The sequence below is a fragment of the Pteronotus mesoamericanus genome, unplaced genomic scaffold (assembly GCF_021234165.1).
Source record: "Pteronotus mesoamericanus isolate MK-2021 breed Mesoamerican mustached bat unplaced genomic scaffold, CSHL_Meso_final scaffold_651, whole genome shotgun sequence".
In the NCBI taxonomy this organism is placed as follows: domain Eukaryota; kingdom Metazoa; phylum Chordata; class Mammalia; order Chiroptera; family Mormoopidae; genus Pteronotus; species Pteronotus mesoamericanus.
In genome coordinates, this window is record NW_026555325.1 from 12,108,190 (window position 1) to 12,131,471 (window position 23,282).

The following is a 23,282-nucleotide window of genomic DNA, read 5'->3' on the forward strand; positions in this document are numbered from 1 at the left end:
ATTTTTAAAAAACATTGTAAGTTAAAGGCCCATTAACAATTATTAGGATACAATCTGTTGAGGACCCTTAGAAGTCTTAAATACACTTAATTGTGGTACCATAACAGGTTTGGAGGAAACAATGATAGATTTCACATTTTTAAGATGGATTGTAATGCTTGATAATTATTTTAAATGCACATATATTAAAAATATTCCCTAACACTAACTACAATTAAATTTTTGAATTTTTAATTTGTTAAATTGTCTGTTAATAACTTCTAAAACAACTGTTAAACTTAATACTGAGTGAGAAAATATACCATATGTAAAATTTCTTCTTTAGATATGTAAAGTACTTAAGGACGTGTGTGTGGGGGGCAGAGAGACAGAAAGACAGAGAGAAAATAAGCTAAGAACAAGTTGAATAAAAACTGTATATTAGGAAGGAACCAAAAATCTATATCTGTCTCCACATATATTATTTCAAATATATATTTGAAAATATTATTTTGAATATATTATATTTGAATATATTATTTCAAATAGGAATTTCAGTGGATATTTGATAAGCATTCCCCATGCGCACAGTATCTATTGTGCTTCTGCTATGAATCTTTGGCAAAGAAGAAGAAAAATGTTTTAAAATTTGTCTAGCATCTTATCTATAATTGATTATATTAGTGCAAATATGTTGAAAGAAAAGGAAATGTTCATTTACTATGATTGAATGTACCAAAATACATGACTTAAGAACTAGGTTGAATCAAAGTATAGTATCATCCTGAAATAATTTGTTTCATTTTATTGTGGATTAGATTTATACGTTAGTTCAGATAATGACTTCTCATATCTCTTTTGTGAAAATATGGATAAAACCAGAATTATGAATGTAAATTTTACCTCTATCACCAATATTATAAAACAGTGGCTCCATTGCATCATCAGTATTTTAAAGATCAACTTTAAGAAAGCTACAGAACTCTCACCTCTTTGTTGAACCAAAACAGCAAATCCCCAAGGTTGTTTTCCCCTTCTCTGTCTTCCTTCTCACACCACAAGACCTCCTCCTCTTTTACTCACTCCCTCACAGGGCAAGGGCATACAGCCCTAAGAAGGCATGTATAATCAAAGGCATTAGAAAATAGCTCAATTTTTAAGGAACACCCTAGCTATTATATTACTCGCTAGGCAGATGTATGTGTTATACCCTTTTGTTACTTTTTTCCTCCAGTTAACAATTCCATGACTTCATCTGCACCACTGAAAGGGTAAATATACTCTCATGAGAATTAAAAGCAACAAAGTTAGGCATGGAGCTTACAAATCAACCATGTGAATGATGCCTTGAAATTCTTATTAAATCAATGTTAGCTTTATTAACCCTCTACTTTGAATAACTCATTTCCTTAGCATTGTCAAAAAGACTATTTTAAAGGTATATGTCAAAATAGAAACAATAAAATTTAGTAATGATTAGAGAGTACATAGGAAATCATTAAGACATTTTACGCTTAACTTCAAGAGTGGAAAGTTTTTCTTTCATTTTTGTCTTTGTTTCTGAACTATTACTTCAAGAATGAGAAACCTCGTACCCGATATGTGTGTTATGTAAGACTGATAGAGATAACGCCACTCACAAAGCTCTTATAAATCTCAAACAAAGCTCTAACTCAGGATATAGAGCCTAACCATCAAACAATATTCCAATTTATGAGTCAATGATTTTGATAAAAGTGCCAGATTTGGTGGTGTTAAAGAAAGTTATGACCCAGAAAGTCTACTTCTAAGAATATATCTGAAGAAACCCAAATGCTAATTTGAAAGAACATAAGCACCCGTATGTTCATTGGAGTGTTATTTACAATAGCCAAGATCTGGGAACAGCCCAAGTGTTCATCACCAGGTGACTAGATAAAAAAGCTGTGGTATATTTACGCAATGGAATACTACTCAGCTGTAAAAAAGAAAGAAATATTAACTTTTGTGACAGCGTGGATGGACCTGGAGAATATCATGCTAAGTGAAACAAGACAGTCAGAGATAGAAAAGTATCATATGATTTCACTTGTATGTGGAATCTGATGAACAAAATAAACAAAATAGAAACAGACTCATAAGAGTAGGGTGACAGCTGTCAGGGAGGTTTGGGAGGTGCTGGGTGAAATATATGAAGAGATTAAGCCAAAATAAATAAATAAAACCAGAAACAGACAACAGTATGGTAATTCCTAGAGGGAAAGAGGGTGAGTGGAGGTAGAAGAGGGTAAATTAAAGGATGGATAAATTATGACAAAAGGAGACTTGACTTTGGGTGGTGAACACACAATGCAATATACAGATGATGTAGAATTGTATACCTGAAACATATAATTTTATTAACCAATGTCACTCCAATAAATTCAATAAAAATTTTCAAAAACATAAAAAAGGAAGCTACAATGAAAAGAGGAAATGTAACAAAACAACAGCGCATTCAATAGTATAACTAGGAAATTAATGTGCTGTAATGTTTGATAACAAGCTAGTTGTTAGGTGAAATAATTGTATGACAAATGTAACATGTCACAAGGACTGTCTAGATAGAGAGGGGACCATCTTGATGCCTAAAAAGAATGAAATCCTATGTTAATAATGCCATGGTAGAAGGAGTATTTTTAATGTTTTAATTTTTTATTATGAAAGTAGTATTTTTCTTTGTGTGTCTACATAGTTGGGTACAACATAAAGAATTAACAAGAATTACATCTATGTAGTGTATGTATATAGAATTTTTTCTGCTTTGTTAAATCTAGCATTACATCTTTCATTGTATTTTCTTAAGAAAGTGTTTTCAAAGTGTAGTTAAGGAATCCCTATTCTGCTAAACACACCAAGTCAAAAGGAAGTAAAAGGAATAGTGAAAATTGGACAGCCAGCTGAATGTAGCACAGTGCTGAAGCAGGACTTTCATTTATAAAAAATGTTTCCTAAAAAATGTATTATTGATCACCTGAGCTTTCACAGGGTGTATTAATAAGGGATGACATGTAAATACAGTACACTTTATGCTGCAGATAACAAAACCCAACTCAAACTACCTCAAATAGCATGCTTCAGGAACTGAAATCCAGGGGCAGTTCTAGCTTCAAGTCAGGCTGAATTTAGCAGCTTAGCTGATTTTACCAGTGAGCCAGCTTCTCCCTATTTCTTACACTTTACCCTCCTTGCTGCTGATTTTATTGTCCAGCTTTATGTATTTGACCCACGTGGCCATATCCACAATGGAATCACACCTTGTATCCTCATATCCCATCAGCCAAGAAAAAAAAAAGGCCTCTGTAGTCAAATACAAATGTTTGGTTCAAAATCTCTTTGGTCTGGGTTAGGCCTCATGCCTAACTTGGAAACAATCGCAAGGACCACAGGATGTTCATAAGCCAAACAAGGCCCGCTCCAGCAGTAAGAACGGGGCCAATCCAACCCACCAAACCATTAACTACGAATAGAGAAAGATGGGCTGGGAAATAAATACCACAAGAAAAATAAAACAAAATAATAAAATAAAATAGTATAATATGTACTCTGTGCCAGTCTGTTATTGTTCCACTGTGGCTGGCTCAGCCCAAACCTGCCTTGGTCTTTAAAAAATAAAATGAGAAATGTGAACATTTAATAGATGATTTATAAGTGAACATAAAGACAAATAAAAATATCTGGATTCCTTATCTAAAAAAAGGGAAATCTGAAAACAATTGCAAAAGACTCCATAGGAATAGTTGTAAAAAAAATTATGATCTACATTACTTTCTTTTTTGTAAAGACTAAGGTTTAGGTCTCCTAGATTTTCCCCTTAATGAAATCTTCTTGCTATGAGACTCCCTGTCCTATCACAGAGCCAAGCTGGAATGCTCTACCACTTCACCGTGGCTAGAGCAGCAGAATTAGCCTGGCCTTGTGCCTCATCATCCTGTCACTCAGAGGATAGCAACCATAACAAGGGCTAACTTCTATTGATGGCTTATTATGTGCCATACATAATAATGCTAAGAGCTTTGCATTCACTTAAGATTCATTAGTCCATTTGGTGGTAACTATTATTACCCTCATTCTAAAAATGAAGAAATGAAGTTGAATTTTTTCTTCTCCAAGATCGTAGCCTCTAAGTAGTGCAGAATTCTTTATACATGTCCAAATGAGAAATAACACAATGACCCTATACTGAGCCAGTTGCAGAACTAGGAGATGTGGTATTCTTTAAAAGAAGACCCTCACTTTCATTGAAGACATATTTATGTACTTTTGAGAATAGCTATAATGTCTCATGCCCTTTCAATGTTCATTACAGCCATCTCAAGATTCCAACCAGGATTGGTCCTCATGGACGATGTTAGTGGATGGGTTAATCTGGCCAAAGAGTCTCTTACACTATTGTTCAAACCTGTATGTCTAATTTATCATAGGCACATAAACAGATTTGAATTTTAAGGTTTCTTTCGCATGCCAATTCTATAAATAGAGATTCTATCTTTACAATTAAGCTCCTCTGTATCAGTCAGTGGTTGTTCCACAACAAACCATCCCAATACTCAAGTCATAGAAATGTAAGCATTGATTCTAGTCACACCTCTCTAAATCAGCTGAAGTGTCTTTTCTGCAGACTGGACCAGAACTGCTCTGCTTCACTAGTCTCATTCAGAGTCCCAGGCTGAGGGAGCAGCAGATACCTGAGCTATATTCTTACCTTGGTGGAGGCAGAAGAACAAGAGAGCAAATCCTAGTATGGATGTACATGTCAAACGTGGGCCCATATTTGTAACTTCTCATCGGCTATGGCAAGTCATATGGTCCAGATCAACATCATGGGATAGGGAAATATATTTCTCCCTTGGAGGTGGTTTTTTTTGAGGGTGTGGAAGATACTAAATACTGTCTGGGCAACAACAGATTTTACCACAACTCCTCAAATAAAGAAAAAGGAGAAAAGATTAACATGTATTAAGCACAAACTTATTTATCCATCAATTTAGAAAAGATTACGGAGTAGGTACAATGTAGTGATTTTTTAGTTAGATGCTGGGAGTGCAATAATGAACAATAGTCTACTGACAAAACAAATGTTATTTCCTTGTAAGCAATCCCATTGGTAAATACACTCTTCCTCATTTGACAGCTAAAGAAACTAAGGCATCAAGAAATCAAATAACTTGGTCTCAGTCACACAGATAACAAGTCACAAAGGTAGAATGTAAAGACTGAGTATAAAACCTAAATTCTTTCAATCTCATCAATGTTGTTTCCCAATAACAAATAAATTTTCATATGGCTTCAGCAATGAATAATGAAATACAGACCACCCATCAGTTATGGTTTGATCAGGCAAGAAGAACCAGTATGAGTGACAGAGAACAAGGAATTCACTCTATTGGTATTTGTCCTTATACAATCATAAATGTCTGCTGCATCTAGGTCTGGTAGCTAAACCTGAACATCAGTAGTCAGGAAGAGAAGATGGACATGAAATAGTGGCAACCAAGGACAAATCAGAGCCTGAAAGGAAAAACTGAAAGGTCACCTCATCATTCACCAAGACCAGTCGCAGTGATTTGGGCCACTTGTGGGACAAGTCAGCATCCTCTACGACAGAGCTATACTTACCCCTGGCCCAGGATTTTCAGAAGCTGAAGGTGTTTGATGGGAGCTAGAGGTGCTGTGGGCCCAGCAGTTGCCTCTTGCCCAGAGCAGATGTATGGCAACATGTACAAACTCCAACCATACCTGCTCAGCAGCACTTCCAAGAGCCTAGAAGTGCCTGCCCATTGGTGTCAAATCCCACAAATTTCTCCTGTCAGCAACCCTAACTTGGAACCATATTAGAAGAGAATGTGGAGAAATTGACATAGTACAAAGCCATTACACAGCTTAGTACTTTTACTGTGAATTAACCAAAAGTTGTATTTAAAATTGGAAACTGTGAAATAAAGTGATTTGCTCAAACTCTCAAGTGCTCTAGAGTGGAAAACACTGAGAGATGTCAGAGGACCTCTGTCCAGAGCTTCTCCCTGTGCTACTCTTCACTGTCACCTTTTGGGGGTGGTAAAATATTGTGATTACTTTTTATTTAACCTTCACATTTCACACTTAAAGAGCCTGAACACTTAAATTTTTCTAAGCATAATGCCACTCTGACTTATACTATTTTAGTTGCAAGAACACAAACCAGGGAGGAAAGAGAGAATTTGAAGCTCATATAACTCAAATTCAAGGACAGCTCTCATTTCATTACTAGGTTCCAGAGTGCAAATAGTATCATTAGGGTTTGCATAGCATCTCTTAACTCTACTAATCTTCATTTCTCTTTATGAGTAAGGTTTATATTTTCCTACTCCAGACAAACTCTCTCCGCATGTCAGAAGACAAAAGTGCCAGTGTTTCTAAGTATGCATCTTTACAGCTTAAGATATAAAAAAATAAATAAGCCCTTTCTCTTCCAACACACACACGCATGCGCGCGCGCGCGCACACACACACACACACACACACACTCATTGAAAGACTTTAAATGGTCCTGTCCAGGTCACGTGCCCACCACCTGCATCCAACACTATAAAACAGAAGGATGAGATACCACGATTGAACAGGTTTGGATCTGCTGCCCGGTCCACTGCCCACTGTTGCAACAGAAGCAGGCAGGACACTGGGACTATCATTTCCACCAAAACCCCTTGGATAAAGGAAGAGTCACTCTTCAAATAACACAGGAGTTCTGATCAGATTAAATGACTGGTGTTTAATACAAATGTACTTTAAATGAAAGAATTGCAAGATCTCTATTAGTTGAAAGAGAGATGTTGAAGTTTATGCTATTATTCTTTTCCTTTTTCTAGAAAGCATGACAGTGACATAAAGAAACACCTTTATTAATTCTCCGATAACAGGCGGAGTATAGACATTTTTTTTTTTTAAGCAGCACATATTGGCAATAGAACCAAATGCAGTTTTCTATAGATAGCACCAGCCTGCTGTTGTCTCGATTTAAAATACATTCAAAAAATTGTCACCAAATCTAAAAAACAAAACAAAACAAAAATTCATAGAAAAAAGAGATCAGACTTGTGGATACCAGAAGTGGGGGTTTGGGAAGGGAGAGCTGGAAAAAGATGGTCAAAGACATAAACTTCTAATTATAAGATGAGTAGGTAGAAGGGAAGAATGCAGCTTACACTGCTATATGATATATAGGAAAGGTGTTAAGAAAGTAAATTCCCAGAGTTCTCAACACAAGGAGAAATTTTTTCCCTTTTTCTTCTCTTTTCTCTTTTTGTACCTATATGAGAAGGCGGGTATTAGCTGAACCTGATTTGGTAATCATTGCCTAATATATGTTCATTAAACAATGGTGCTGTACTCCTTAAACTTTTACAGTGGTGCATGTCAATTACTTCCCAGTAAAACTAAAAAACATGAAGAAATAAATGCCAGCAGATGAACTTCATGGCCAGTTTTAGTTTTGAGGAAAATAAAAGAAATCTAATATCCAACAGATATCCTGTAATGGTTCATCTTTGCCTGAGTTTTTTTATTAACAAATAATTGTGCATACAGTTGTTACCTACGGGGCATTCACAGCTCATATTTTTTAATACTAAAAAAAAAGAATCCTTAGGAATGGAGATGCTTGCTAATAATGAAGAATGTCCTCTAATTGCAATGGATTTTACTCTCAGGTAAAGTGATAAAAGCTAATTTTTATAGCATAACAAAATTATTATTTTTCTTAATGGCTTTGTTTCTGGACAGAATGTGAACCCGTAAGTGATAACGTTGAAATTGGTTCACAACTAAAAGTGCTAAAGGATTTATTCATCCCCTCATTCCTTCACTTTGTATTGAGGGCCTACTGTGTTATCATGCACTGAGCCAAGCACAAAGGATACAGAAAAGACCAGGACACGACCTTGCCCTAGAGAAGCTCACAATACAGCAGAGGAAAGCCCAAAAGCATCAAGAGCACTACAGACCACTCATGTCCAGACAGCTATGTCAGCACAAAGGAGCAAACAGTTTTGCCTGAGGTCTGTCAGAAAATGCCTTTTAGATTAAAGTCTTGATGGAGAAATAGTAATTTTTTTAACCAGGTGCCTAGAAAGTGTATTCCAGGAAGAAAAAGCAGCACTCACTGTTGTAGGACTTTGTGGCTTCCCTAAGTTGTGGGCAGGACAGGGGAGAGCAAGAAGGAATGTCAAGAAGCTAACAGGAGGTGAGACCAGACGGAGAGGATGGGAATGGTAAGTCATGCCAAGGAGTTTGGAAAGATCACTCTGAAAGTAAGGGAAAAAATGAGTGACAGAAGAGAGAGGCTAATTTCACTAAGACCTCTGGGATTATAGGAAAGGCTGATGTGTGGTCTAAATGAAGACTACAGAGACTCTGCGAAGTTCAAATGGAAATTATTAATAATGGATTGAATGAGGGAATTAAGGATGAAGAAGAAATCAAAATACCTCATGTATCCAGTTTAGGAGACTAGTTGATGGAATATCCCTAAAGATATTTGGGAAAATGGGAGAAACAGTTATTGGAGTAGGAGGCAGGGTAGGGATGGATTAGAATAGAGAACAGCACTGTGATCACATATACTAAATGACATTAATTTGTGTTTTAGTATAATATATATGTAAAATAATGTGTTTTACCAGTAATATAGTATTCTTTGATGTTTTTGATTAATGTCCCAGTTAAATGAATTCACTATGTTGAAACACATATTATATAAGAGTATGGACCAAGTCACCCATTTCTATATCCCCAATACTATAAAAGAAGCCTAATATTTTGAGTAGCAGTACTCTCATGCTATGTTTAGTATTCTACTTTCATGAGTATATTACAGATGTTTCTGGGGGAAAAATAAACACCATCTCCATGAGAATGCACAAAATTTTGAGAAAAAAATTTTTTCTGACCTCAACTAGTGATCTCTTTATTAAAGCCAAGAACTGGTACAGTTCATATCTCTTAACTTCCACTTTTCACTTGGAGATATTTTCATGTGTAGCAGTATCACAATGTTAAACTCTTTCAAATGATGTCTTTTGGTTTAGTTCACAAAACTTGAGGACTACAGATTTTGATGGATTAGAAGTAAACTATTCAACAGAAACAATAATAGCTATTAGTTGTTGAATATACACAGCATTTTCAATGATGTTCTAAGAAACCTGCTTACTACTATATTATAAAATATTCACAGTGATCTTGGAAAAGGCATTAAAACATTATTACAAGAAAAGTAGTTGAGTTTTTTCACATCAGATGTCAGGGTGGTAGCTTTTGGTGTCTAGTCTTTTTTCACACTGAGTCTTTTTCATTTACTTTTCTTAATGCGTTCAAAAGTTGTTAAAGTTTCTTATATAAAAATATGATTGATTGTTACAATGACAGTAATTGCATTTTAGTAAAAGTAACCATTATAGTAATTTTCTTCAAAGAAGAGAAATCTAACTAACTAAAGTAGCTAGTTACTTCCTCACACATTAACTCTTGAGATTTTTTTTTAACATAAAAATACTTGATAAAGGAAGTACAGATTGAAGAATATAAAATGGCATGTAATAGTTATAAAACTACTTTTATCAGGTGGTTAATAATTTTATGTAGTTGTTAATCACAAATTAAGTAAAACAAAATAAAGGAAAAACTAAAATTTCTATACTAATGGGCCAACTAAACTAAGTCCTCAATTCGAGCCTTCTAAAAATAACTCTCAGATCTGTTATTTTTATTTCTAAGCTATAGAAGGTAATGATTTTTTTGAAACAAAGATTTATTCATATCATGTCTTTAGAAGAATGGATCAAGTGAACATGCAAAAATATCATGATTACAAAGAAAAAAGAAAAAAACAATTATACTTGTACATAGACAGGGGAATGCTGCATAGAGTAAGAGTTTGTACATGTTAAATCACAAATGAAACAGTATTTGCATTTAATTTCATGTATTCCACTGCACACCTGAATACTAATTAGCAATTAAAATAGGAAATGTGTGGTACTGCATGTATTGATAAAATCTCAGTTCTCTATTAGTCAGACACCAGTGATTTAACATGAATTGCATACTGGGAAAAGCTACTTTGTCATTTTTACAGTTTTCTTTCTAAAATTCTTTTTCCTTATTTTTGGAAGCTCTCTGCTTATTTTAAATCAATCAAAGGTAACTGAAATGTTAGCTGAATATGAAATTGCACTTCCTAATATTTATTGTTATGAATGTATAGACAGTAACTGCCATGAGGAGTAAAAAGCAGAAGCCTCAAATTCAGTATAATTCACTATGCAAATAGATAAACAGTATTCAAGGTAGTCTAAAATGAGTCAACTCAAATTTTTCATTTTGTGGAGATCACAGAGAACACTAGTACTTTGTTTCTGTCCCCCTTTAGCCCTGTTTTTAAAATGGCCCCCAACACTGAAAAAGAAAGATTTTTCTTGAAGGTGGAGATAGAGGAAAAAGTGTAAACTTCATGATTTTCCCCTGGCTGCCTCTATTCATCTCTCTCCATCTCCATTCCTTTGCTATCCTTTGTACTTAAATTTGCTCTTGATTTAAATTTAAATCAAATGGTAGTCAGTTTGATTTATTTTGGTGTTGTCCTTATAGATGAGAATTCTATTCACAAAGCCATATTTCTTTGAATTAATAATGTCATGCAGTTGTCCGCTATCCTTATAGATTACAGATCGTCTCCGATTTGTTTGTACATTTTGCCCACCAATTGCATCTATAATACAAGTTAGTTCTCATTATGTATAGTAAGGTGCACAGTAGGGGGAACTGCAGATATGTATGCGTGCATGTGTGTGTATGTACCCGTGCTTGTGTGTGCCTGTGTGCTTTTGGGTTGTATTCTAAGCTAAGAATTTATTATAAAATTGATGATAATAGCCTTCCTGCAAAACCCTATTTCTTTGAAGTCTGAAAGGTGTCTCATTTATTAACAGAACACAAAAGTAAAGGTAATTACAAAATAATTATGCTCATAGACATCAAAATAGACTTGTTTCAAAGAGAAGGACCTAATAAATATCTGCTAAGAAAGTCACAGGGATTGTATCAGTTAGGATGCTTCTAGTTACAAACAGAAAACCCAACATAAACTTGCATAAACACTGAAGAGATATCATTGGCTCATGTAACTAACTGTCCAGAGTATGAAAGAGTGCAAATGACAAGAGCTCCGGATGATTTTGCTACATTTGTCTCAGTATTTTATTTCCCTTCTTGATTGTTGGCTCTGCCCTTAGACTAGCTCCTTTCAACATTGCAAAATTTCAGCTAGAAGCAACAAGGGTCATATTCTTTCTCATTCACATCTCCCAGGAGAGGGCATACCTATTCTTTCCCAGTCAAAGAATTAAAGTCCTGAACTTCATTCTGACTGACTCAGTTGGAACCACTCTTGAATCATCTGTAGTGGCAAGAAGGAAAGACATTCAGTAGGTCTCTACCCTTTTCTGTAAGGAATATATTCCAAGACCCCTACATATACATCCCTATGTAATACCAAATCCTATATTCACTGTTTTTTCCTGTACATACATGCATGCCTATGATAAAATTTAAACTACTCATATACTCTGTGGTCATTACTAAGTAAAATAAGGGTTACTTGAACACAAGTATTGCAGCACTGTGCAGGCACTCTGACAACCAAGATGGCTACTAAGTTGACTAATGAGAAGGGAACACAAGAGTGGATATGCTGGACAAAAGGATGATCCACATCCGACATTGGATGGAGCAAGATGGCACAAGGTTTTTACCACGCTACTCATAACTGCACACAATTTAAAATGTATTAATTGTTTGTTTCTATAATTGTCCATTTAGTATTCTCAGACCACAGTTGACCCTAGGTAACTGAAACTGTCAAAAGTGCAAAACCATGGGTAAGAGCAGGCCACTGTGTTGGTTTAGACCAAACAAGGCAAATGCCTGGCACACCCTGATACAACTCCATAGGTTTCTTAAATATTGAAATACTTCCAAACATAAGTAGCCAGTGCTCTGAATCTCCCCAAGTGTTCCTCATTGCACCAGCAACCCCCCTGAAGCTCCCCTGACCTACCCGTTATGCAACAACTAAAAAGTTAACATATGTAAAACAAAGATACATTTGCACCATGCTCCAGAAATACAGCAGGTGTCTCTTCTTTTTGAATGGATCATGTCTTGGTCATTAAACATTTTGAATATCATCTAACCCATAGCATCAATCCCATAACACATTACCACAAAAACTGGGTGGCTTAAAACAACAGAAATTTGCTATCTCATCACTCTGGAAGCTAAAATTCCAAAATCAAGTTGTTGGCTGAGCCATTCTCCTTTCAAAGTTCTCTAGGGAAGAATCCCTCCTGGTCTTTTTTAGCTTTTGCCGGCATCCCTTGGTGTGCCTTGGTTTGCGGTAGGATAACTCCAATCTCTGTATCTGTCTTCACATGGTCATCTACCATATGTCTCTGTCTAAATTTCCCTTTTCTTATAAAAACGTAAGTCACAGAATTAGGGCCCACCTTAGCCTAACCTCATCCTTACTTGATTATATGTGCAAAGATCTTATTTTCAAATAAGGTCACATTCACAGGTTCTGGGTGGATATATATCTGAGGGGGCACTATTTAACCTAGAATAAACCCCCAAGTGAGATGGCTGCTATGTAATAAGAAAGTGGCAAAGTGATATTAAGGAGGTTCCCACAATGTCCACTACAGACACGGGACCCTCTGACCCTTTGCTCTCTTCACTTACCTGGTTAGAGTTAACAGCTTTATAGTTGAACTAGTATTTCAGATTTTACTTGCATCTTCTGAGCTAGATCCCATACTACCTAATCTCATTTTAATTTTAAGGTCTAAGTCCATTGACTTGTCTGGGAGAGGAGTCTGGCAAAGGGTCCTTCAATCCACATGCCAGCCTAAGTATTATCAATAGAGTAAATAAACAAGACATCTCACCTATGAAAGCACTAATGTTTTCTAAATGTATATAGCTATGATTAATTAAATAAAATTCATTTAAAATCTTCCTGCATTTATAATATCTCTTTGTTATTATGTATATTCCCTACCAACAGACTGTAACCTACAACTACTGTCGGACTTTAGCACTCTGGCTTCTATTAGAAGGACTGGGTAAATTGGGATACAATGCTGGCTGCTGTCACAAAGGCCAAAAAATAATAGCTCAAACAAATAGACATTGATTTATTTCTCATTTTAGAGCTGGAACACAAGTAGTCCAGGGGCCACATGGCAGCTGCGTAGTCTTGAGGACTGAGGCACTTTCTATTTTGTTTTGTCATTTTCAGGACATGGCTTTCATCCTCTGGTGTAAGATGGCTTTTGTCACTCACCAATGTGGCTGCGTTCTGCTCACATACCATTGGCCAGATCCTAAAATAGATGGCCAAACATAGCAGCAAGAATAGCTGGGAAATGTAGTCTCTATCTGGGCAGCCATGTACTCAGCTAAATGCTGAGAGTTCTATTACTAAAAAAAGGAGAAAATCAATATTAGGGAAGAGTGAACATCCTTGACAAAATCTACATGCACTCAGGAGAAATTAGTGGATATGTGCAAATGATCTGTATATTCCTTATAAATTATCATGTTTGTTCTAATTTTCAAGATTAACTTTACATATATTTAATACCATTATTTTTATGTGTTTTCTTCAAAATCTACCTCATCTTACTAATTCTATGCACATAGTTGGCCTAAAAATACTAAGATGTCTATAGTGAGAAGGTTTTAAAGGCAAATGGTTGCAAATAATGAGGTCAACAGAAAACAGCATATGGAAGGGAAAAATTACAATTTGATGAGTGACTATTTTGCTAGAATGAGGATTTTAACTACTTACATCTGGTGACAAGTTATCCCATTACACCTAATAGGAACAAAAGTTAAACTAGGGTATCAATATCAGTCTTACAAACTAGAATGCACAGTGCCACAGCCAAGTGAGATTTCATGTAGCTGAAACCCGGTACTCTGCTTTAAAGCAGATTCTTCTCAGATGGGAAAAGGCATGGCAAGGTCTTTATAGATGTTAAAGAACAAATTTGGGCCAAACTTTGCCAAAGCAAAACAACTAAAACAATAATGCAAAATTTTAAAAAGGGAGAGAAAAAAGTAAATAATTTTTAAAATTTTTTTATTGTTGTTCAGTTACAGTTGTCCCATGTTTTTCCCTGTTGCCCTCCCCTGCCCCATCCCCCCCTACTCCTAAAGTCAATCCCCCCCAATTATCCATGAACAGTTTTTTGAAAAAGAATAAACATTGGAAGGTTGGATCACTAGTCAATACATTGTTGTTCAAAATTCTTATTGGTGCTGAATTTCTCACACTTCTGACTTCTTTCAGAATGTTGTTATAAACTTTTTTATGGAGACAAGTGTCCTGGATGGTCCCAGTGTGTCCCTTGGATCCACTCACCATCCTTCCATCCCAGATCTGTGCCCCAGAGGCTGACTTGTATGGAGCATGCCATTAGCCTTGCTTGCTCTCTGGTTTCTTGCTAAATCCCACCAATGAGAAGTTCCAACAGGATACTGGACACTCAAAGGACAGTGAGGTTAGGTATGTAGCCCCTGCTTCCCTCCATGCCACATCACAGGTTGGCAGTGCCTGCATTCCTCCTCTCAAAGTCACAGCTCCTGGTATCTGGTTCTCTCTTACAGATAGAGCTATAGCTCCCTCCCCTGCTAAGTCCCCTGGGGCTTGAGAGGGTCTAGCCAGATCATCTCATTGGTTTAACCCTGCCTGCATCATTATAAATAGTTCCTTTATTAAATTCTCCTCAGTTACTCCTTTGGAGTGAGTCATCTATCTGCTTCTGGGATCCTGAGTGGAACAATGAGGAAGAAATGGCTCGCTCACCAAACAACTAGTCCTGCTAATCCAATGGCTAATAGATAATTCTTGGTTTTTAAATTCTCCCCTATCTACAAATCAATGTTCTTTTCCTTATAAACTTGGATCAAGGTTAATTTCTTTCATAAACCATTTCTAAATCAGCCACATGGCTCTACAGCCAAAAAAACACTGGCATCACTTCCCAACCCTGTTCATTACCTTACTTTTCTACTTTTGATGTGTTTATAAGCCATTTATAAGTTTGTTGATGCTTGCTCAAGATTTTTTCAAAGGGGGTTTAGCATCTCATGTGGAGATGATTTTTTGATCTACTTTCTGTACAAATTCCCTGAACACTTCTAGATTTCTATGTTTCTTAAGTAATAGATATGCCATGTTTGTTATTTTCAGGAAGCAACTACCTCATTCTCTTAGGGCTTGAATTGGGAAGCAAGGTGAATACAAATAAATTTCCTCAAAATATATTCCCCAAACTACACTTTCACTATGAGCAACATATTTGAAAGTCATATAGTTCTGCTTATTTCTAGCACTTCTTGATGCTAGAGGGACCCAGAACCTAGTTTCTTGACTACATGCGGTCTTCCGCTGGTATTTCTCATCCAATCTCATGACTTTATAAGAGTAGAGAACATTTCCACTTCTCAGTCTAGTAAACATTTAATCTCAAACTTAATATATTCAAATCTAACCATCTAATCTCCTCTTCATTTCCACTCCAAATATGTTAATGTTCCAGTCTTCTTCTTTCAATGGCCAGCAATTCCAGTGTCTTAATCCCAGAAATTTGGAGTGATCCTTTACTCACCTCCCCTGCCCTGCCACACACACTCACACACACACACTACAAAAATCCTTCAAGAAGTCATGTCAGTCCAATATACAAACTGTATACAGATTCCAGCCACTTCTCATTGCTTCCTCCGTTACTGACCACTCTGGTCCAGGCCACCACAATTCACTGCAACAGCCTATTCACAGGTCTCCCCTGCCTCTATCCTGGGCCTTCCAAATTTCTTTTCTCAACAGAGCAGCCAGAGTCCTTTCTTTTCAAATCTTAGATCACATCGTTCTCCTGTTGGTTGTACATTTGCTCTGAGTGATACCAAAGGTCCTTACATATAGTCTACAAGGTCCCACATGGTATGACCTCTGCTATCTGCGTGGCCATGTATTCTACTCCATTCCAGACACACTGGCCTGAAGGTTAATGTACCTACCACCCTTTCTTCCCCTAGGTATCCATATGGCTCACTCCTTTACCTCCTTTAAGCCTCTGCGTTAGTGTTACCTGCTCAGATAACAAGTTCCCCACAATACCAGTTGTCATTATTTGACATATTTTTCACATATTTATTTTGTTTGTTGTCTGTATTCCACATAAGGATGCAAAATCTTGTATAAATTTAACATTTGTTAAATATCTTCAGTTGCATTCACTACATATTCTCAACTCTTAAACCTGTGCCTGGCATTAAAAAAAAGTGTACAACAAATATTTGATGAATGAATGAGAGTAGGTATTCTTTTTGTAGACATAAACCCTTTTACAAAAATAAATAGGCATCAGAATACCTCAAATAAATGTAAAAGAAACTCATATGTATAGAGTGCTAAGCATGTGTTAGGCTCTGGGTAGCACTTTATGAGTAGGATCTTGATGAATTTTCAGAGCAGAACCTATGTGATTGGTCTTATTACAACCAACTTATAAATGAGGTGTTATATACTTATATACTTAAACTAGTTATATAACTAGTTTAAGAAGCAAAAAAAGTCAGTACATGAGGAATATGGGCTCAGACCCTGACTTGCCTGACTCCAGAGTCCATTCTCTTTATAATGTGACTACAACATGATTTTTTAAACTTAAAAAAAATCACCAACAACAGCAATAAAAAAGATGATAAAATTCTTTATTTTAATAAAAGGGCAATGAAATTTCTGACTACAACTCCAAGTGTGTGAAAATTATAAATCTTACCTTTCATTATTTTTTTCCTTGGGAAAAAAAATTAATATTTTAGTGTTAAACAACCTGGACAAAAGACTAGATTTTCTACAAATGCAATAGAACAGGGTCAGAAAGGCTTCCCTAGAGGCCCTAATAGCATATGGATGTGATACTTTTGATTGCTTTATGATAACATTTATGACATCCTAGGTATTTTATCTCTCTGAAGAAACCGTTCAATCAAAAAACTAAATCATACAAAGCATTTAGTTGTATTTTCAAACAGATGCCCAATATTAAAATTTTAAAACAAAAAATATTCATAACACTAAATTATGTTTATCAAATACTTGAATAAACTACATTCAGAAAAGCTACAATAGAGCAGCTTACTAGTATTCTGAGGTACTCTGTATATCTACAAAAACAGCCATAAAGAGTGTTATGTACCCAGTGTAATGCTGATGTTTTACTTTTTTGCAAGCCATGTATCTTTCAGTTACATTCTCCCAGTTGATTACATTCCAAATAGCTTTTAGATAATCAAGTCTGACATTTTCATACTGAAGGTATTAAGTTCCTTGCAGGGGATCCTGGTTAGAAGAAGTAACAATCTGTAGGCATGCTTGTTCATTATTGAAACCAATCCAACCTCAGCCTGAGCCTTGACCACTAGCAGAAATAGTAGTCTACATCTCCCCAAATTTGGCAAAGGAACCAAAGTCACATTTGATGACTTCCAGCAATTCCCTTTGCATTCTCCACCACCATTAGGTCTCAGATTTGTTTAGAAAATTCTATGATTCATATGGCCTCCACCACTGAACTTCAGTGCAGGTTGACGAGCTATCTGAGTTGTAATGTCACCCTTCTCCAGAGCCTCCTGGTATTTGTCCTTTCCTGGTACTTGTCCTCAGTGTCATTCAGAATGTGCACATAAGCCAACGTGGAGCTTGCTGTGGTGCAGCTGCATGATCTGGACATTGATGTGAGGCTCTAGGGCACCACAGTCAGGCAAGCTGGGGAGGTTGTGCTTCTTCTGGGAGACCAGAGACCTCAAAACTGGTACCCCCTTCCAGTGCATGTGGTAATGCCACCTGCAAGCCTCATCGAGTTCCAGCCTCTGCACCTTGCTGACCGCCTGGAGTCACTTTTATTATTTATTTTTAAATTTTTATTGACTTTATTGGAGATGATTTCTTTAATAAAATTATACAGGTTTCAAGTGTACAATCTATAACATCATCTGTATATTGTATCATGTGTTCATCACGCCAAGACAAATCCCCTTCCATCCCCATTTATACCCTCTTTGCTCTTTTTTCCAACCACCCCTATTTCCCTCTAGTAATCATCACACTGTTATCTTTGTCAATGAGTACTTTTTCTTAATCCCTTCACCTTTTTCATCAAGCTCCGCCAAACTCCTTCCCCTCCAACAACTGTTCACATATAAGTGAAATTATATGGTATTGATCGTTCTCTGACTGGCTTATTTCACTGAGCAATAAATTCTAGCTTTTAGAAGAGAAAACACCGAGTAGACCAAGCAAAAAGCTCAGCAGAGAGTAGAAAGGCAGAAGCACAAACTCAGACAGAATAAGATACTATGAGTTAGAGAAATTGCTCTGAAAGCCTCGTCTTCTCTACTCTTTTATGTCTGTCACTGAAGCAGCAGTTGCCAAAATAAAGTTCAATCCTTTGTGACTTATGAACAGAACAAAAACCACAAAAGGCATTTCAATGCACCTTCCCACATCCATGGGAAGATTATGTTTTTCCCTCTTTTCAAAGAGCTAAGATAGAACTACAATGCTTGATCCATGTTCATCCAAAAGGATGATAAATTTTAGGTTATGTGAGGACACTACAAAAGTCAGCAAATTGGTAAAGTAGTCCAAGTTTACAGGAAAAGAAAGTGTCATCTACATTGAACATGTGCAACAGGAGAAGCCAATGTGTGAAGCATTCAGCCCAGGAAGATGGTTATCACTAGGCTTAAACTGGACACAGATGGCAAAAGAATCTTTGAGCATAAAGCCAAATCTTGCCAAGGAGGAAAGGAAAAGGACAAATATAAGGAAGAAACAATTAAGAAGATATAAGAATAAAGTCGTCTTATATATACAACCTTCATATAAACTACCAAAATGAAAAAAAAAAATCTCTTTGGCCTTATCCTGTGGTCTACCAGCTGTCCCATACTGCCACTGTACAAACAGATGGGAAATTGCTTCAAGTCCTTGGTTACTGATTTGATATCAATTTGTGCCAGAAGACAGATTACCAAAGACATCCAGGAATAAAATAAAATTAAGGCTCTATGTTGGTTAAAAAGGTTTCCTGCCTTGGTGAACTATAAAGGCGTAGAGTGGGCTTTCGTTTGTTGTCCTGCTGGCCATGTGAAGAAACCTGAACTTGGCTCTGCCTCTGTTATTCTCTGAGTCTTCTTTCTCTGAAATATGCACTATGTTTTCAAATCAGTCTTTTTAAAATAACCAAAAAAAAAAAAACAAAAGAAAGAAGGTGGAAGTCATAGTGCACTCTAGACACAAGGAAATACTCTTGGAAAGCATTTGCAAATAGGTACCTAGAAGATTTCAAAACCACATCAATAAAAGAGGTTATATGAATTACTTTTGAGTATTGATATTTCAAGCATATTAGCAAATCAGAAGGCCCATTAAACAAGATAACACCCTTTCTAAGATTGCCTAAGGTCTCTATCACATAAAAAGACATTCTAAAGGGTCATTTATATAAGTAATTCACATTTGGAGCCAACAGAAACCTTCTATTGATGAGAGTATTTCAATTGCCAAGGTCTCTCAACACACAGAATAAGTGCCTTAAGATTTCAATTCTTCATGTTATTTGATCTGAGGTTTCATTGATTTTATTTCAGAAATAATGTCTCAGAGAAAACTAAAATTCATATAAAACTTCTTCAGGATTTCAAAAGCATTTTATATTTTGGCTCTCTTTAGAGAATTTTATAGAATAAGGGTAAAATATTGAGATTTAACCATACCCGAAACAAGGCAATAAAGTTAAATTTACTAGACCAAATCAGTATTTCAGTACAAATAGATATAAATCTACATACTCACAATTGTTTGACTCTCTATTGTACATCTTTTATATTCATTGAAATACTGCCCAATATGTATATTTATATTTTTCTAACAATTAGAAACATGATACAACTTGTGATGTACCTCAAATGAGAATATTCTTTAACACACCAAATTTCATGTTATAATGGCCAGCTCAATACTAAATGACAGCTGTAGTTCTCCAGAAACTAGCACTAAATAGTGCTACTATCCACACAAGCACTTAAAAAAGATTTAAAGTTGTCTCTGTGTAATCTAAGGTTGAGTACTATGTATAGAAGAAAGATCTGGCAGAAATTCAGCAACCAGAAGTCTGTGTCTCTTAACAAAAGCCAGTTGGACAACTCCTCTAAAAGACAGCAAGATATTACTCAGAAGTCAAACATTTGCTTCATCATTTGCTAGGGAAGATTGTTTTCTCTCATCAAATCCAGTATGTGTTATTTTTTAAAGTTACATGACCATCACTAAATGGCTGAGTTCACCTACATATTTGAGCTAACATATCAAACAAAGAAAACAGGCTTGGCCGCAAAGTCAATGGAAGTCAAATAAAAGGCCAAACTAAACAGATGAGACACCATGCCCTAAAGATCAACAAAGGAGATCATTGTTAGGTGAGGAAGGTTTAGTAACTTCAGCAAAAGGGATTTGCTGTGCTCATCACAACACAAAGATACTCATTTAGGCTACTTAAACACAAAAACAAATCCAACTTGAAGACTGATGGGTAGTTTCATAAAACTGCACTTTTTCTTTAGTACATTGTATTAGAGTTAAACTCCATTGAGCCTTACATGTATATCCCAGAGATATTTGAAGAAATAATTAATGGCAATAATAAATAGGTAGTATTTTGTATCAGTTTTGTTTTAATAAAGAATGCTATATAAATGTAAGATGCGATGGCAATTATAATCACTGAGATTAAGATAATAATGAATTACCTGTTTTAAAACAATCCTCATTTCAGTATATCCCTCCTAAAATGATTTAACAGCCTTTGAACACTAGGTATTACCTGGTCTGGTCTAAGGTACAACAGGGTCCATAATATACCCATATTTGTCCTTCTTGAGATTCATTGGAAGGAACTTTCCACTAAACTGAAAAGCACAATTTCTTCTTCTCCAAGACATCTATTTGGATTCTTCCTACCAAATATTGTAATTATAAACCTAGAAAACACAGGAGACTCAACTTAAAAGCTTTTTAACACAGTAGTGGAACACAAAATTAATATACAGACAGACAACAAATAGTATGAATATATATTGGAAGAAAGCACTAATTTAAATGCAAAAAGAAGATTAAAGGCACAGGAATAAATTTAATAAGAAATGTTAAAACACACTGGAAAACATACAAGAAATTTTGTACAAAGGGAAGATGCACTTAGTTGATAGAGTTAACATAAAAAAGACGTCAGTTCTTTCTGAGTTAATTTATAATTTCAACATGAGCCCAATAAGAAAAATATTTACAGTGGGTTTTTGAAACTAGACAGTGTTTATAAAGTTTACATGGAAAAAATAACGAATCAAAAATAGGTTTAAAAAACTTGGAAAGAAAATGCCAGTGAGGCGAAATTTGCTCTATTAGATATTAAAACATAAAAACCTGAACACTTAAACAGTATGGTACTGGCTCGTCATTAGACATATTGAACCAATAAAATATTATAGAAAGTCCAGAAATAATTCAAAATGCAAACTGCAACTTAATATATGAAAAAAATAACATTTCAAGTGAGTGTGGGAAAGATAAACACTTCAATAAATTGTGATAGAATAGCAAAGGAAAAAGATGTATTTCTACCTTATACCATATTCCATTAAATCCAGGGTAAATTTCAAATGAATCAAGGATGTACATACAAAATAATAAGAGCGTATGACGAGTAATAGAAGATAGCATAAGAAGTTTTTTTTTTAATGTAGTGGAGAAGGTCTTTATGACTCAAACTCTAGAATTCATATAGAAAAGAAAAGAAATTCACAATATATAAATTATTAAAAAAGTCAAAAGAAAAATGACAAACTGAGAAACTCATACCATAGACAAATACTAATCTCCCTAACATATCAAGAGCTACTGGAAACCAATAAAAGACTGCCATTAGCAAGGGAACATCACCAAAAAGAGAGACTAACACGTTTTTGTCTTTCCACAATGCCAGGTTTATTAGGGAAGACCTCCCCAATATGCCAATGGAGTCACAAACTTACAGGATAGAAATGAGGAGAGCAAGCATCTGGCTCAAAATCCCAGCCACTAGTGGTGTCTGCAAGTCGAGAGGTGGGTCTTGGTCTCAAGCCAAGCAGCTGAAGTGGCAGCACACTCTGGTGGAGTGGAAGTCAGACAGGGCTCTGAGTGTGACCCGTGCATGGTACAGGCAAGCTCCAGTTTTGGGTGGTCAGAGCTATGAGTTCTTCTAGCTCTGAGTTCTTAGGTCAGAGCTCTGAGAGGTGCCACTTATATTAGTGTCCAGATGGAGTCTTTATCCAAGTGTCCAGACTTGTGGTTCGGGCCCCTCTTAAGAGTGTTCTTAGTATACCTCATTACCTCAGTCTTCACATAGCATTTGATAGAACTGTCATGGCTGACAGTGACTCCATATGGGATTGCCAGAGGTGTCCAAAAAGTCTGCTCTGCTTTTACTATACATATTGACCAACTGCATAATTGAAAAAGAGGCAGAAACAGAATTCCCTTCAGCCATTTTTAAAATAGAGAATTTGTAACACACTTTGCATTGCAACTTGCCTTATATGGTAATGATAATATGAAAGTGATACTCCTACGATTAAAAGATTGTATTTGGTTTGTTTTTCTTTTTTTTCTCCCATTTCCCACTTTGTGTTTTAGTTTAGTCTCAAGGTTGAATTTAGGGAAAAAACCCAGATTGGTCCTAGGCAATAATAATATTTGAGAAAGAAATGTTAATACAATATAGTGACCATATTTTTTTTAACTAATATAAGCAGACCGTGATAGTTGTAGAAGTTGAGTTATGGACATCTGAGAGCTCAATATAATATTCCTCCATTTTTGTATATTTTGAACAGTTTTTCATAACAAAAAATTAAAGGAAGTAAACACTCTCAATCTCTCTTACTGTGGCACATCTTTTTTATTAAATTTATTTGGGTAACATTGGTTAATAAAACTCTATAGGTTTCAGAAGTACAAATCTATAATGTATCATCTCTGTATTGGATTGTGGGTTCACCATCCCAGGTCAAGTCTCCTTCTATCATCATTTATCCCCTCCATACACTCTACTACCTCTCCCATCCCCTTTCCC

The 23,282-nt window shown here is 35.8% G+C and overlaps 2 pseudogenes; one reads left to right on the forward strand and one right to left on the reverse strand.

Annotated features, from left to right (window-relative positions):
- Positions 1 to 17,251: 17,251 nt before the first annotated feature.
- On the reverse strand, positions 17,252 to 17,943 carry LOC129061786 (superoxide dismutase [Mn], mitochondrial-like; annotated as a pseudogene).
- A 6-nt stretch (positions 17,944 to 17,949) lies between these two features.
- On the forward strand, positions 17,950 to 18,964 carry LOC129061787 (60S ribosomal protein L26-like; annotated as a pseudogene).
- Positions 18,965 to 23,282: the final 4,318 nt, after the last annotated feature.